Consider the following 16364-nt stretch of genomic DNA (forward strand, 5'->3'; position numbering starts at 1 on the left):
GCTTGGCGTTCCAGTGAACCTTCACTATCGGGGTATGGCTTTGTTTCGTTTGCTTGACTTCCCTGTCCATGATCTTTACAGGTTCTTCCACGAAGTTGAGGCTCTCGTTGATCTCGATCTCGTCGAGTGGGATTACAAGAATCTCGTCAGACAGACACTTTTTCAAGTTCGAGACGTGGAAAGTAGAATGTACGTTACTGAGTTCGCGCGGTAAGTTAAGTTTGTAAGCTACAGGGCCGATTCTTGCAAGAATCTCGAAAGGCCCTATGTATCTTGGATTTAGCTTTCCACGCTTTCCAAAGCGTATCAAGCCTTTCCAGGGTGAGACCTTCAATAGAACACGGTCGCCCACCTGGAATTCCAATGGTGTCCTTCGTTTATCAGCGTAGCTTTTCTGTCAGTCTCTAGAGGCTTTGAATCGTTCACGAATCTGAACGATCTTTTCTGTCGTTTCCCGTATGATTTCCGGACCTGTGAGAGTGCTGTCAGGAACTCATCCTTTATCTAACTGGGTATCACCCACCTCAGCCCAACACAGAGGGGATCTGCACTTTCGGCCATAGAGGGCCTCGAATGGAGCAGCCTTTATGCTCGTGTGATAACTGTTGTTGTAGGAAAATTCGACAAGGGGTAAATGAGTATCCCATGCTTTCCCAAAGTCGATCACACATGCTCGCAACATATCTTCCAAGGTTTGGATAGTCCTCTCACTTTGCCCGTTGGTCTGTGGATGGTAGGCTGTACTCATGTCCAGCTTAGTTCCTAAGGAACTTTGTAGCGACTGCCAGAACCTCGAAGTGAACCTACTATCTCTGTCCGAGATAATGGATATGGAAAGACCGTGCAGTCGTACAATCTCCCTAATGTAAGTTCTTGTAAGCTTCTCCATCTTGTCTGATTCCTTGATAGGCAGGAAGTGTGCGGACTTGGTCAATCTATCGATGATGACCCATATGGTATCAAGTCCACCCATTGTCTTGGGTAACTTGGTTATGAAATCCATAGTGATCCGCTCCCACTTCGATTCCGGTATCTCCGGTTGTCGTAGAAGACCGGAGGGTTTCTGGTATTCGACCTTGACCTTGGCGCAAGTAAGGAATTTACTCACGAAGGTAGCAATCTCTGCTTTCATGTTAGGCCACCAGTATAACATTTTAAGATCCAGATACATCTTATCTGAACCCGGGTGGACGGAATAACGAGTGTTGTGCGCCTCGTTCATAACCAAGTCTCTGAAACCACCGCGTTTCGGGGCCCAGATCCGATCCATGAGAAAATAAGCTCCGCCACCCTTAACTTCTAAGTTCTTATCCATCCCTCTCAGGGATTCACCCGCCACATTTTCAGGTTTCAAAGCGTCGAGCTGAGCCTCCTTAATTTGCGTGGACAAGTGTGAATGGATAGTCATAGTCAATGACTTGACTCTACGACCAGAATATTATTTCCGACTTAGGGCGTCAGCTACTACATTGGCCTTGCCGGGATGATAACGAATTTCACATTCGTAATCACTGAGTAGCTCGACCCACCGTAGTTGTCTCATGTTGAGCTCTTTCTGGTCGAATATATGTTGTAGGCTGTTGTTGTCTGTAAAGATAGTGCTTTTTGTTCCGTACAGGTAGTGTCTCCAGATCTTCAGAGCAAACACAATTGCTCCTAGCTCAAGATCGTGTGTGGTGTAGTTGACCTCGTGTGTCTTCAGCTGTCTCGAGGCATAGGCGATGACCTTACCTCGCTGCATCAGAACACATCCGAGCCCTTGATTCGACGCATCACAATAGACAACGAAGTCTTCTATCCCTTCGGGGAGGGATAGTATTGATGCGGTGCACAAGGCTCGCTTGAGCGTTTGGAACGCTCTCTCCTGCTTCTCTTCCCAGTCAAAGGCCACGCCCTTCTGGGTCAGTGTTGTAAGAGGTTTCGTAATGCGGGAGAAGTTCTGAATGAACCTGCGATAGTAGCCAGCGAGGCCTAGAAATTGACGAATTTCTGTAGGCGTCTTCGGTGCTGACCAGCTCTCAATGGCTTTAATTTTGGAAGGGTTCACGTGTATTCCCTCTTCGCTAACCACGTGCCCTAAGAATTCGACTCGTCGGATTCAAAATTCGCATTTCCAGAACTTCGCATAGAGCTTCTCCGAACGAAGTGTTTCTAAGACCTGTCGCAGATGTTGACTATGTTCCTCCTTACTACGAGAGCAGATAAGTATGTCATCGATGAAGACGATGACGAACTGATCCAAGTAAGGACGACACACCCTATTCATTAAGTCCATGAATACAGCAGACACGTTTGTTAATCCGAACGGCATCACTACGAATTCGTAGTGCCCATAACGAGTTCGGAAGGCTGTCTTCGGAACATCCTTCCCTAGCACTCGTAGTTGGTGATATCCGGATCTTAGGTCGATTTTTAAAAAGAAGTTCGCCCCTTGAAGTTGGTCAAATAAATCGTCGATACGAGGCAAAAGATAACGATTTTTGACGGTCAGTTTGTTGAGCTCCCTGTAGTCGATGCACATACGAAATGATCCGTCTTTCTTCTTGACGAACAAGACTGGAGCTCCCCAGGGTGAGAAGCTTGGTCTTATAAAGCCCTTACTGAGCAGTTCGTTAAGTTGACAGGACAGTTCTTGCATCTCTGCAGGTGCTAGACGATAGGGCGATTTGGCTACGGGGGTAGCCCTTGGACCTAAGTCGATTCGGAACTCGACTTGACGTTGCGGAGGTAATCCTGGGAGTTCTTCTGGAAAGATGTCGGGAAAGTCGCGTACTACTGGAATGTTCTGAATGTCTTTCGTTTCTTGGCTCACATCGATCACATGAGCAAGGAATGCGTGACATTCCTTTCGTAAGAATTTCTGAGCTTGAATGCTCGAGATGATACGAAGGTTTGTGCCGGGTTTGTCGCCATAAACTACTAGGGTTTCGCCAGACGGCAGATTAAGGCGTACAGCCTTTTCGTAACTCATGATGTCGGCACAATGAAGACTCAACCAATCCATGCCGATAATGACGTCGAAACTTTTAATTGAGACCGGCATGAGATCGATCGAAAATGAATGGCTATCTAAAGTTAGGGTACACGCTATGTATATACTGCTAGTGCTCTCTGTCTTTCCATTAGCCATTTCTACAGTGAACGGTTCTTTAAGTGCTCGTGATTTTTGCTTAAGTAAATGAGCAAATTTTTGGTTCACAAAACTCCTCTCCGCTCCACTATCAAACAGAATGCATGCATAAGAGTTATCGAGGAGAAACGTACCAGTGACCACTGTGGGGTCGGCAACCGCTTCCTCGTGGCCTATGGCCAGAACTCTTGCCACTCCACCGGCATTCCCTGCCTTTGGGCAGTTTCTTTTGTAGTGGCCTACCTCGCCACAATCGTAGCAAGCTTGGCCCACTCCTGTGCCGGGGACTTGGTTGATTGGCCTCGCCGGAGCTTTACAAAAACGGGCTGTGTGCCCCTTCCTGTTGCAGTTCAAACACTGCATTTCCCGGCAGGCACCGATGTGGTGGAAGTTGCATTTGTTGCACTCAGGCAAACTTCCAGCGTACTGCTTTACCGGAGCAGCAGCGGCAGGTGCTATCGCGGCATGAACTGCCACGACCTGCTGCTTTTTGGCAGCCTTTGTCTTTCTCTTGTCATCCCAAAACTTCTGCTTGGAATCAGCGGTTCTGGTGGGTTCTGAGATGGCCAGGGTTGTTGTTGCGGCCGGGGTACGAATCCCATGGTCTATAAGCCGTTGTGCCAATCGCTTGGCACTATCGAATGTAGTGGGGTTGGAAGCCAAAACATTTCCCTGGAATGGAGGCACCAACCCCCATATGTATCTTTCAATCTTCTTCCCCTCTGTAGGAACCATGTTGGGACAAAGGGCCACCAGTTCATAGAACCTGGCGGTATAGGAAACTATGTTGGAGCCTTTCATGGTTAGGCTCCATAGTTCTTCCTCCAGTTTTTGGATTTCGCCCCTCGGGCAGTACCCTTCAACCATTAGCTCTCTCAGAGCTTCCCAGCCCATAGAATTTGCCACTATAAGGGATAGTGACTTGACATGGCTATTCCACCATGTTAGGGCTTTTGACTCAAAGGTGCAAGCAGCAAACTTGACCTTGCTCCCTTCTGGACTGGAGCAGATTTCGAAAACCGATTCGGTCTTCTCGAACCATTGCGAGAGGGCAATGACTCCGCCTGTCCCTTTGAAGGACAATGGCTTGCAGTTAGTGAAGTCCTTGTAGGAGCACTCTTTCAAGCGCACAGGGATTTCACCATGAGTAGATAGGACAGGGGTTCCTCCTCCAGTGGAACCAGAAGAATGATATTGTGCCATGGCTGTAGCCACAGCCGCACCTACAGCAGCATTTAGAGCTGCCGTATCGAATTGAGGAGCAGGTGGTGTTGCAGTGATTGGAGGATCGCGTCTTGTCGATCGACGTGGAGGCACCTTTTAACTATAAGTTTAGAAAGATGAAGACATTGATAAGAATTTAATAGGAAAATTGATGACAATGACTCATGGACTAACTCTCCATATCCCAACAACACAATTGAATAGCACGATTGAAGGATGATCTAGTGCTAGCAGATGATAGCAATTGGATATTGATTTCCATAAGATTAGGTATCTGTCAATAATACTGGTATTATAGATGTAACAAGTTTGGGAAAAATGACCTAGAAGTAGGCCTTACATCAACCAAGATGGGAAATTTTGACAGAACTACGACCTAATCAAGACTTAACAGGTCTAAGATTTACAAAGATAGGAAATTATACTAGAGTTTTTACACAAACTTGGTTATATCCAAAAGAGAAGTCGATGAGACTCTGTCGACGACGAGAACTACTAGAGTGAGTTCTTGACTCCGACAGAAGACGTTCTATGTCCCTCACATGCCTATCGGAACTTACTTGCTGAGCTCGAAGTTCTCTGACTTCAGCTTGGGTCTCAGCAAGTTCCCTTTGCAGAACTGCATTGCGGACCTGAGTCCTTTCATGAGCATACTCAAGTTGGCGAATGCGGACGGTCTTAACGCCAGAGTTGGCGTCAATCTCTACGACTCGGTCGATAGTTGCTCGACCCTGTACTGTGTTACGGGAAATCCTACGAATCATGATGGGTAGGACCCTGTCAGCTGAACCTCCCTCGGTGAGGTTGTAGAAGCTTCTGTCCCCATTGTAGGGAATGGGCTGACCCTGTTCCTGACTCCATCTATTCAAGTTTGTGGCCCACAGAGGTGTGGGTCCTTGAAATGTTGGACGATGGTTTGGGTTTGGGTCTTGAGCAGCTGGGGGTTGGTTGTTGACTTCCGGCTCCGAGTCAGAATCATCAGAAAAGCCTTCAGCTTCGTGATCATCCAATGGGATTGGGTGATCATCTTCTGGCTCCTCCCCCAGCCATCCTGCATTGCCGTGGTTGGGGTAGTACGGGTCTCCGGGAAGATGGAATCCAGCCATGATATCTACGTGAGAAAAGGGATAAAGAAATAACTAAATAGACGTACTAATTAGATAATTATATGATGATCTTTATCAGTTACTTCAACATTTGCGTAGTGCATACCAGTCATATGTAACCAAGACAGGATAGACCTTCGAATAAGTGACCCTAACTCTAAGTCCACAACCAAACAAGGAACAGGAAGTAAAGAAAAGATCACAGATTCTAAGTCTATGATATCCTAGATACATATAACCTTAGCGTATCCACTCAGCAACTATTGATATACTAATAAAGGCCTTTAGTTCTCCGATAAGTAATTAAAGTAACACAAAATACTCCTATAGTATTTTAAGTTTATGTTATGTTCTACTGTTCTCATTGTAGTAGTGTTGGTAAGTTTTTAGACTTGTTGCAACCTCACAACCACACTTAGGCACATGCTAATCACTCCTCGGATAATGTAGTTGATCAGGCTACATCTTCCCAGGGTTGACCATATGTCTCTAAGTCTACTTGTGCTGCCCAACAATCGTAATACTTTTGTTCGGTCGTAGTGACACTGATTTTAGTATGAATGCAGGTATGTATACTTGGTTAAATATTTTATTATTTAAAAGTACAAACTCTTTATCAGAGTATTTTAATCCCGCTGTGTTTATAGTTCGTATATCTTTTATGGGTTGATACACCCGATTCACTATAAACAATGCTCTGATACCAATCTGTCACACCCCAAAACCGGAACGGCGGAAACGTTCGGGGGTGGAGGACGTCATGTACAGTATCACAACAATGCAAAGTAGTAAACAAGTAACAACATCATCCATTGAATTAATAATATAATTTCATACAAGTGTGTTCTGTCAAGTTAAATAGACACCAAAAGTATGTATCAAAATAAAAGATGAGTCTTGAACGAGCTCCATCTTCTCAAAACCTAGCACCGGTACCTGTCTACTGGTGACCTGAGAATACAAGTTATTTTGAAAGAGTTTATCAGCTTTAAAGCTGGTGAGATCATAAGTATATTAGTGTCTGTATTTGTATGAAAGCATTTGTAAGATGTTTGTAAGATGTTTGTAAAAGTGTTTGTATAAGTTTGTAAAAGTTTGGATTCTCCTAGAAAACCCTATGTTTCCTACTAAAAGTAGCCTTCTACCAAGGCATCTAGTGTATGTGTGTGTGTCTCTTGTAAGAGTATGTATTTTCCCAAATCTGACTATCATTAACCAAAAATATAGTTTTTACATTACTGTTCATTGTGTGAATGTTCACAAAGTGAATGTAATGGGAAAATGAAATAGTACTGTAGTGTTGTATTAAGTAACTACTAATGTACTAACTACCTTAAACCAATTGTTATTTAAAGTACCATGTGATCGGCCTGTACCCTGCTACCGACTCATAGAAAAACGACGATGTAAGACGTCGTAAGAAATGACGTTTGGCACCCGTAGACTTGCAAGTCCCACTGTAGCGAGCAGCAAGGTGTAGGATAGTCAATCCAATATAGATCTATACACAAACTCATACGCTCCCCAATTAAGGAGATTTTGGATACAAAACGGTCATGGCAGGTGGTGCCATGCCCCGTTACGTGGCTCACATAACTGTAATAATGTATATGTAATGTATGTGCTAGCTGTATTGTGTGTTCTTCCTCTGTCTAGCCTGTATGTATGTTCTCTCTGTATTGTATTGTTTGTTTCTCTTCACTATGTATTATGTTTGTTTCTCATCACTATAAGTTATGTTTGTTTCTCATCACTATAAGTTATGTTTGTTTCTCATCACTATAAGTTATGTTTGTTTCTCATCACTATAAGTTATGTTTGTTTCTCATCACTATAAGTTATGATACATGTATGAACTGACTCATTGTATGTTTCATTGGTCTAGTAATAGATTTGTAACTTCCTAAACTATACCTATTATAGTTTACTAGTAATGTTGTTTGTATGTATGAACATGTTTGTATACCCTTGCTACCCAAAGGTATTGAACTGGAAAGGAATAACCTTTTATATCTATATACATATACATAATATATAACTAGGATTCAAACGACCTTCGGACAAATAACCCTGATAACCTAAGTCCACAACCAAACAAGGAACAAGAAGTAAGGTGAGCTATCAGTCCTAAGTCCTTTCAATCCTACTTATATAACTATATCTATATAGATACACATTTAACAGAATATAAGTTTAAAAGAGTTTAAGTAACAATATTTGACATTTAAAAGGGTTTGACAAAAGCATTTGATATGAAAAAGAGTTTGTAAAACAGTTTGAAGTAAAACAGTTTGGTAACACAGTTTGAAAAGTAAAAAATCCACTTGTTTGGTAGTTATTAATCACATGTGATTGATATAATAACTATAATTGTTCAACTTGTATTCCCCCCCCCCCCATAAAAGCATTTAAAACATTTAAAAGGTTAATTAAGGGGTATGAACTCACCTGTAGTGAGTGGTTTGGATGAACGGAATGTATAGGATGCTAAGTGTCAAGTGAAGACTTGAACACACACAAGGATCCTAGTTAACATATAATTACACATATATGTATCCAATTAGTCATTAAACAACTAATTAACCAAGTTAAGACATCCTAAGACATGTAAAACACTTGATTTAAGTGCTTATAAGTGCTAAGGATTGCATCTAAGGGTGGTAGGACCTTGTAATTGAGTTTAGGGTTCAAGGGTAAACTCCTTTGGAGTTTACGGTTTTGTGACCATCACCCCTTGAGTTTACGGTCGTAAACCCATGAGTTTACGGCCATAAACTTATGGTACTTTGACCATTTTGTGTTTTGAAGCCTTAAAGGTCATAAGAAGCATTCCTTCTTCATGTTTAAGCCTTAGGAAGTGATTAGGGCACCATTTCACTCCTTTATGGAGTTTACGGTCCTTGGACCACTTCTCTTTGGGTTTACGGCCGTAAACCCAAATGATTTATGGTATTTTTGTTGTTTTGAGTTCCTAGCACATCAAGGAAGGGGTCTAGACTAGTTTCCAAGGCTTGGTAAGGGACTAGGGCCACTTTGGCCCCTTTGTTAGGGTTTACAGTCCAAGGTGTTCTTGGACCGTAAACACCTTTGATCCTTTGATTCTTGGGTGTTTTCTTGATGATTTGAAGTGTAACAAGTCTTATAATACACTAGGATAGAAGTACTTACTAGGTAGAAGCTTGAAAAGGTGCTAAAAGTCCAAGAACACTAGTGTGTGTTCTTGGTGTTCTTGGTGAAACTTGAAGATCTACACGTTTGGAATGATTTCACGGATGGAATCATGTAAGATCACTAGATTAAGTAAGATATCAACTTTTTAGGGATAGAAACACTTACAAAGTTGAAGATCTTGAAGAAAAGTCGGATGATACTTGAGAGAGAAATGGGTTTTGGATCTTGAAAATGTGAAAAGTGGTAAATAATGACTAAGTGTCATATTTATACCCCCTTTTAGGGTTTACGGCCGTAAACACCTTTGTTTAGGCCGTAAACTCCAAACTCTTGGAGTTTTGGGATATTATTGTTGCATAATAAACCCTAGGGCATCCTCTCTCCTGATATCTCCTAAAGTACTAACTTTAAAACACACAAACTTATTCCAAAAAGCTTGAAAATTAGCAGAAACAGTTCTGACTTCTATTGAATTGAATTGTTGTACAGAATAGAAATTTCGGGTTGTCACAATGACATATCAAGTTTTTAATGAAATGTGTGTTCTTGGTAAATCGATCCACGATGACCCATATTGAATCTACTCTATATGTTATTCGTCGCAACTTCATGATGAAATCCATAGTAATATCTTCCTATTTCTAAATGGGAATTTATCATGATGTCGCTGATGCTCAACCTTGACTTTCCTGCAAGTCAAGCACCTCTCCACATACCAGGCTACATCTCACTTCGTGCATGGCCACCAATAGTCAAGTCGGAGATCCCTATACATCTTTGTTGCTACGGGATGAATAGAGAACCTCGACTTGTACACCTCTTCCATCAAAACTTGGCGTGCACCACCCAAATACAAAACTGACACGCTCCGATGAAGGGTCAATAGCCCCTGACTATCATAATCAAAGGAAGCCACCTGACCTACTATGCGCTCACTCTTCCGGTGCTAGTCCTTCATTGCCTCAACCTGAGCCTCTATGATTTGCTCTAAAAGCGGAGTAATCACCGTCATCCTCAAACACATGCCCGTGATCAGAGCCACGACCACATTACGGCTGAGAGCATCGGCCACCACGTTGGCCTTCCCTGAGCGATAAAGGATCTCACAATCATAATCCTTCAGTACATCCAGACATATATGTTGCCTCATGTTCAGATTCGGATGATGTCACACCCCGAAACCGGCGGCGGAATCGTTCCGGGGCGGAGGACGTCATACGTAGTATCACAACCATTGAACATAGTAATCATAGTAAACACAACCATTACATTACATAAGAAAAGTTACATTCGTTTGAGAGTGGAGAAATACATAGTTTATATACATCAGTATATCAAAAGTAAAGACGAGACTTCTATACACTCCGTCTTCTCCAAAAGTAACGGGATACCTGTCTAACGAGAACCTGAGAATACAAGCAGTTTTAAAATATCAGCATAAAGCTGGTAGTTCATAAGCATGTTTTGTAAGGAAAAACCGGTTATTTAATCTTGTGATAAATAACTCATTTCCTTTAATAAAGATTGTTGTTATATCGAAAACCATTGTTACTGAGTTATGAATTACATAAGCATGTTTTCCCAGAAAATCCCATATTTTCTAACATGTAAGTTGGTTTCCATAAAATGAGAAAAACCTTGACTAATCATCAATAAGTTAAGAAAACCATAAGTTAGGATCCTGGAATTCCCCTCCAGTACGAAAGTAGGTAGTTTTAATACATAAAACTATAGATGAAAGAAAGAAATCCGTGAATAGAGTTAGTTAATTTAGTACGTATTGTGAGTCATATAACCATACTGATTTGACCCGTGACCTCCTTGACGTTCTTCAGGCGTCGTTCGATTTCCAAAATTTGTCACCCCAGGCGTGCCCGCCTAACTGTAGCTAGCAGTTTAGGTGTGGGATTGTCAGTCTCGAATAGATCTATCCACAAATTTCACGTTCTCCCTCCAGGAGATTCTGGTTATACTTCCGGAGAGGATTTACTGGTACCCCGAAGGGTATAACGAAGACAAGTCTCACAAGCTAGTATTAACGAATTCACGAAATAACTGGTCGTTTATCGAATTTCGAAATCGTTTGGAACAAAGTAGAGTATAAATAATTAAATACAAAGTAATTATTTAGCATGATACTCTAGGTTTAACATCGATAAACTAAATCAGACATAGTTTATATATTTTGACTTTGCATGAAATTTGAATCCGTAATACAAGTAATAAAGATCCCAAATTATTCCCATAATAATTTGAATGGTTTGAGAAGTTTCCACGCTGTTCTGAAAACTATGTAATTATATTTAGAAAACGTCCCTTATGCTCTGCATATTACAAAAGGGATACAGTATCTAAAGTTTGTCAGGAAATCGTATAATTACATCAATTTGTAAGTTACGAAAACCTTTATGATTTGCTTGTATTCCCCCCCCTGAAAATATGAAAAACTCGGAAAAAGTGTAGGGGTATGAACTCACCAGACGAGAAATGTGCCGGATAGGATGCTAAGTGTCAATTTAGAGCTTGAACACGCGCGAGGATCCTATGTAACATGAGGAGATACATAAGTGTATCTAATTAGACATTGAATTACTAATTAAGTAAGATAATACACCCGAGGCGCGAATACACTTTATTTCAAGTGTTAGGAATGATTCGGGTTGCATCTAAGGAGTGTTGGGCCTTGATATGGAGTTTACTCTTCAAGTGTAAGCCCTTAGGGGTGTTTACGGTCCAAAGACCATATCCCCCATGCGTTTATGGCCGTAAACTCATGGGAATGGTGCATTTGGGTGTTTTAAGGTCTCATGCTTCACAAACAAGGGTCCTAGGGTTGAATCAAAGGCTTAGGAAGTGTTTGGGGCTTGGAATGGACCCTTTATGGAGTTAATGGTTTCTGAACCACTCCTTGGGGAGTTTACGGTCGTAAACACATGGGTTTACGGCCGTAAACTCATGTGTGTCCATTTTTCATGTGTTTTGGTGGTTGTAGGTCGTGCATGCAAGGTTCTAGACCCAAATGTAACATACAAGGTGTTAAGGGCACTTAAACACCCTTTGGAGGTGTTTACGGTTTTGGGAGACCTTCCCAAACCGTAAACTCATGTTTACACTTCTCAATCCATGTTTTAGGGTTGTAAGATCATTCAAGCAAGTTTCTAGGTCATTAGCCAAGCATTGGAAAGGTTTTGGGGCATCAAAACCCCTTTTTAGGGTGTTTACGGTTCATGAATGTTCATGGACCGTAAACCCATGTCTAGTCCCATAAAGATATGATTTTGGTGTTCTAAGTTCATGTATGCAAGTTCCTAAGCCATAGCTAAACATTAGAAGAGGTTTGAAAGGGTTTTGGGGCTTCAAAACCCCCTTATGGGAGTTTACGGTTTTGGGAGGTGTTCCCAAACCGTAAACAAAAAGTTTTTGGGGTTTTTGAGAGTTTAACCCATAGATTTGGATGCATGTTAAGTTAAACAACAAGCTAGGAAGGATTACTTACGATTTTGGAGCTTGAATGAGGTGATTCTTGATCAAAACCCGATTTTTAGAGAGAGAGTAGAGAGAGAAAGTTCCAAGGTGGGTGAAAAGGTTCAAATGGAGTCCACTCAACCCTTATATGGGGTTGAGTCCACGGTTAGGTGGGGACACACCCAATCCCGACATTAAACGGAGTTTAAGATTTTACCCGATTAAGTGACCGTAACCCGACATAGTCGTAAACTAGAAATTTTTCCAAAGGATTATCGAGGGAATTATATGTGATTTTATTGATTTCCTACACGTAGGAAAATATGACAATAACCCTAGATGAATTATTTAACTTAAAAGTTAGCGGACAATTTTAATAATAAAATAAATTTTGTTAACGGAAAGGGTTACAGTGACGGAATAAATTTCGGGTTGTCACAGATGATGCATCAAATACCTCAGGATCTTGTGATCCGTGTAGATAGTACAACGGACCCCATAGACGTAATGTCACCAAATCTTGAGGGTAAACACCACAGCCCCCAAATCCAAATCATGTATAGGATAATTCGCCTCATAAGCCTTCAACTGCCTCGAAGCGTAAACAATCACATGACCCCGCTGCATCAAAACTGCTCCCAACCCTATGATCAATGCATCACAATATACCACAAAATCCTCGACACCCTCCGGCAGAGTCAGAATCGGAGCCTCACATAATCACTGGCTCAGAGTCTCAAAACATGCCTGCTACTCAGGCCCCTAACAAAACATGACGGTCTTCTTCGTCAACCAATCTATCGAGCCAGTACGCCTAACGTACCCGACTAGGGACCAAAATGCAGGTTTTTAAGGTTAAGGGCAAAAAGGAAAAATACCTGAAATGAAAATGTTATAGACAATGTTGGTAGAAGTTCCTAACATCATAAAAGCAAGTGAGTTGGAGGAAGCCTTTTATGTTTTGTGGCATATAGAGTGTTACTACCCTAATGTTGCTTGATTTGTGCTTTATGGGACCCATATTGATGTGAGCTAACTATTAAATGAATATGTTAAGTTACATGCTGCAAAGGTTAAATAATTCTAGAATGATTGATTTGTCCCTATTGCGTAGCTCTCATTTGAGTCTAACCATTGTAAGTTTGGGTCTTTTATTCGAAATATTATTTAAGTTATATTTCATGTAATTATATTCATGAAGTAGTTAGTTAACATTAGTAGGAGTTCTTCAGCAGCTGATTGCAGGGTGAGGTGGAGAACCTAGGAGAGTCTAGGAAGTGATTTAGTGAGAATGGTGTGCTGTTTAGCAGGTTTTGGGAACACCACTTTGAGAAGATAACTTAGAGGAATCAATATGATTCTTGAGGAAAGTATGGGTAGGTGTGCAAGGTAGTATTGAGCCCGTATGACTGGAATCACAGGATCCGTACTCGAATCAAGGAAAGTCACATCGATTCTAGGAAGCCTGTAGGATGAGAAATTCTTTGAGTATGTTATGATAATTTGTATGGTTGCTTTTCAGTGTGGTGATGAGCACCCGTGGAGGAGGTTATGAGGGATTTTTACAACCTTGCTTCTGAGGGATAGAGCCGGTGATTACTGGGAGGAGGTCGGACACTCTCTGGGAGTTGCGGCCGTGGCGGCCATGACATGGGATGATTTTGTGACGAGGTTAAGGGCTGAGTTTGCACTAGCTATTGAGGTGCAAAGTTATCTAGGTAGTTTCAGGACCTTTTCTGTACGACAGAGACAGTGCGTAGATCACCTCCATGTTCGAGGAGAGAGCATTGTTGTCTCTACAGTACATTGTGGATGATATGCTACGGGATGATATTCAAGAGTTTGTGAGTCTGTCGAGCAGCAAGTATTTGGATGATATGATCACTAGAGCCCATGAGCGGGAGATTGAGCTGCAGCTTCGGATGAAGTGCGGGATGGGGAAGGATCAGACCACAATGGGCCAAGCGAAGAGGCCCAAAACTCTGGATTCACGATCGGGAGGCCATCAGGGTCGGGGATGTTGTGCCAAGTGTAGGAGGACTCACGAGGGGAGCTATCGTGAGAACGGAGGGGTTTCTTCAGTTGCGGCCAGGCTGGTAATTTTAGTCGGGATTGTCTTCGGGGTTCGAGTCTGATTTGTTTCACTGCAAGCCGGTGGGCCAGAGAATGGCTGATTATCTGAGGTTGACGAGTGGAGCGATAAATACACCTGCTCCAACTACACTGAGGTTTAATGATGGACGCAAGGGTAGGGCGAATACTCTTGTGGTGAGGACTCCAGCGTTTCTGTTGTAGGACGAGGAGACCCAAGTTCCATTAGGTGTTGTTCCAGGTATGTATCGTATTCATTCCCATTATGCTTTTATTATTTATGCTTTTGATAATGTGATTGTGTGTGAGATGTTATGTTCTGTTTATTTAAGTATTCACCCAATAGTCGGAGTTTCTTTATGATTGCTTATTATTACTCGAGGGATTGTCATATGCTAATTTGTATACCGAGAATCACGTTTAAGGGTAGCTGGTCGAGCTGGTTGTGGGCGTCAGCATGGGAGGCGGCGGTCGTTGTTAGCATGAGCCCTGGGTGAGAGTGAACTGAGTGTTCTGCTTGGAGGAATAGTCGCCTGATTAATTCTGATGGTTCCAACACAATGGTTCGGAGGAAGTTGCAGTATAAGTTCATTGGTTTTTTAAAATTCAAGATGGTCGAGATCTCTCATGGATGAGAGGTATAACGGATTGGTCAGAATGTGAGTGTAGGGTGATTTGCTGTAAGATCTATGTTTTTAGGGATGTGTGTGTGGTCCTCGCATCAGAAGATTCTTGGAAAAGATCTTGTTGTAGCCGGTTTTCTCTTATGGGAAAACAAAGACAGAGTTCATAGGTGCTTGTCCTCACAACAGAAGCTTTTAGGCAAAGATCTTGTTAGTAGGGTAAGAGTTGTTGTGATCTATCAATTTCCAGGTGTGGCTGATGCATGTCCACATGGCTTTTCCCAGAAGAAAGTGAGTCATTGGATTGGTTATATTTGTTCTGATAGTGTGTTTATTCATTCTTTTCCATCAGTTGAGGTTGTTCAAGGATTTGACATCCCATGGCTTTTCCCAGAAGAAAGGGATGGTGCTTTGGATGCAACAATGTTTTTCTGCAAGATTAGTGTGACATCCCCATTTTCACAGCCAGAAAATACAGATTTTGTTTATGCTTTATATAAAGATCAGAGTATACTTTTAAAGAAATATGTTGCGGAATTTGTTCCCTAATATATGATAAACAATTTATCAATGCATTTCCGAAGAAATGTATTTTCATTATATTAAAAACCTTGGGATGTCATTGTCAATACAAATCAAAAGCATAAACAAAAACAACATAGGCCTTACAACATCTATTTATTCTAGTGGCCTATAATACATTGATCTCTCGTCAGATCATCACTCTTATGCTCCCTTACCACTACCTGTAATGTAATAAACTGAATGGGTTAGGCTTGGGAGCCTGGTGAGCACATAGGGTTATCAACCCACAATAATTAAGTTTATTAATTTCATCAAATCATTCAACTCGATTACCCGTTCCCGTTATCCTCACTTTATGTCCCTAAAGCATCTATTATAAGGGACCTAGCCTAAGGATTTTCATCGGGGTGGACAACATTGATCATGGGATTTCTCAGCAATTTATGTCAAATAAGGCAACCATGAGGGCGATGGAGTACATCTGGTGAACACGTAGTTCAAATAAACACCTACAGGTTGCGAGCCTGCTAGCGTTCCACTGGACTGTCTAGAATAGTCTGTGGTTGTCATCTATACTCCGCTATATGACTGGATCGTCGTAAACATCGAGTCCTCTCATCATTTTATTTCATCACACATAAACTATTTCATCTACCCATGTTTTACCCAACATTTTCGTAGATATAAAATACATATAGAGTTTAAATCATTTAAAACATGTATAAATCGTTCATTCATCATAGATATCAAGAACACAGATAATATACACACATAGCACGTAATTTATATTAATTACTTCATATCTATGTGTAATATAAAAGTAACTATGCCTCAATTGTTAAAGTGGTGATTCCAACTTGGACAACGCTTCGCTTCTTAACAATATAATTTCCTTCGACGAAACCTAGTATTATTACCACTAGATTTTAGTCTAATATTTATTGCGACTAACTACGAGCGATTTTTGTTTTATAAGTGTTGAACAATACTTTTCAACCACTATGTATAGACAAGGGCCATACATGAAAC

This window comes from Lactuca virosa, chromosome 5, assembly GCF_052849685.1.
Source record: "Lactuca virosa cultivar CGN04683 chromosome 5, Lactuca_virosa_CGN04683_v6, whole genome shotgun sequence".
Lineage (NCBI taxonomy): Eukaryota > Viridiplantae > Streptophyta > Magnoliopsida > Asterales > Asteraceae > Lactuca > Lactuca virosa.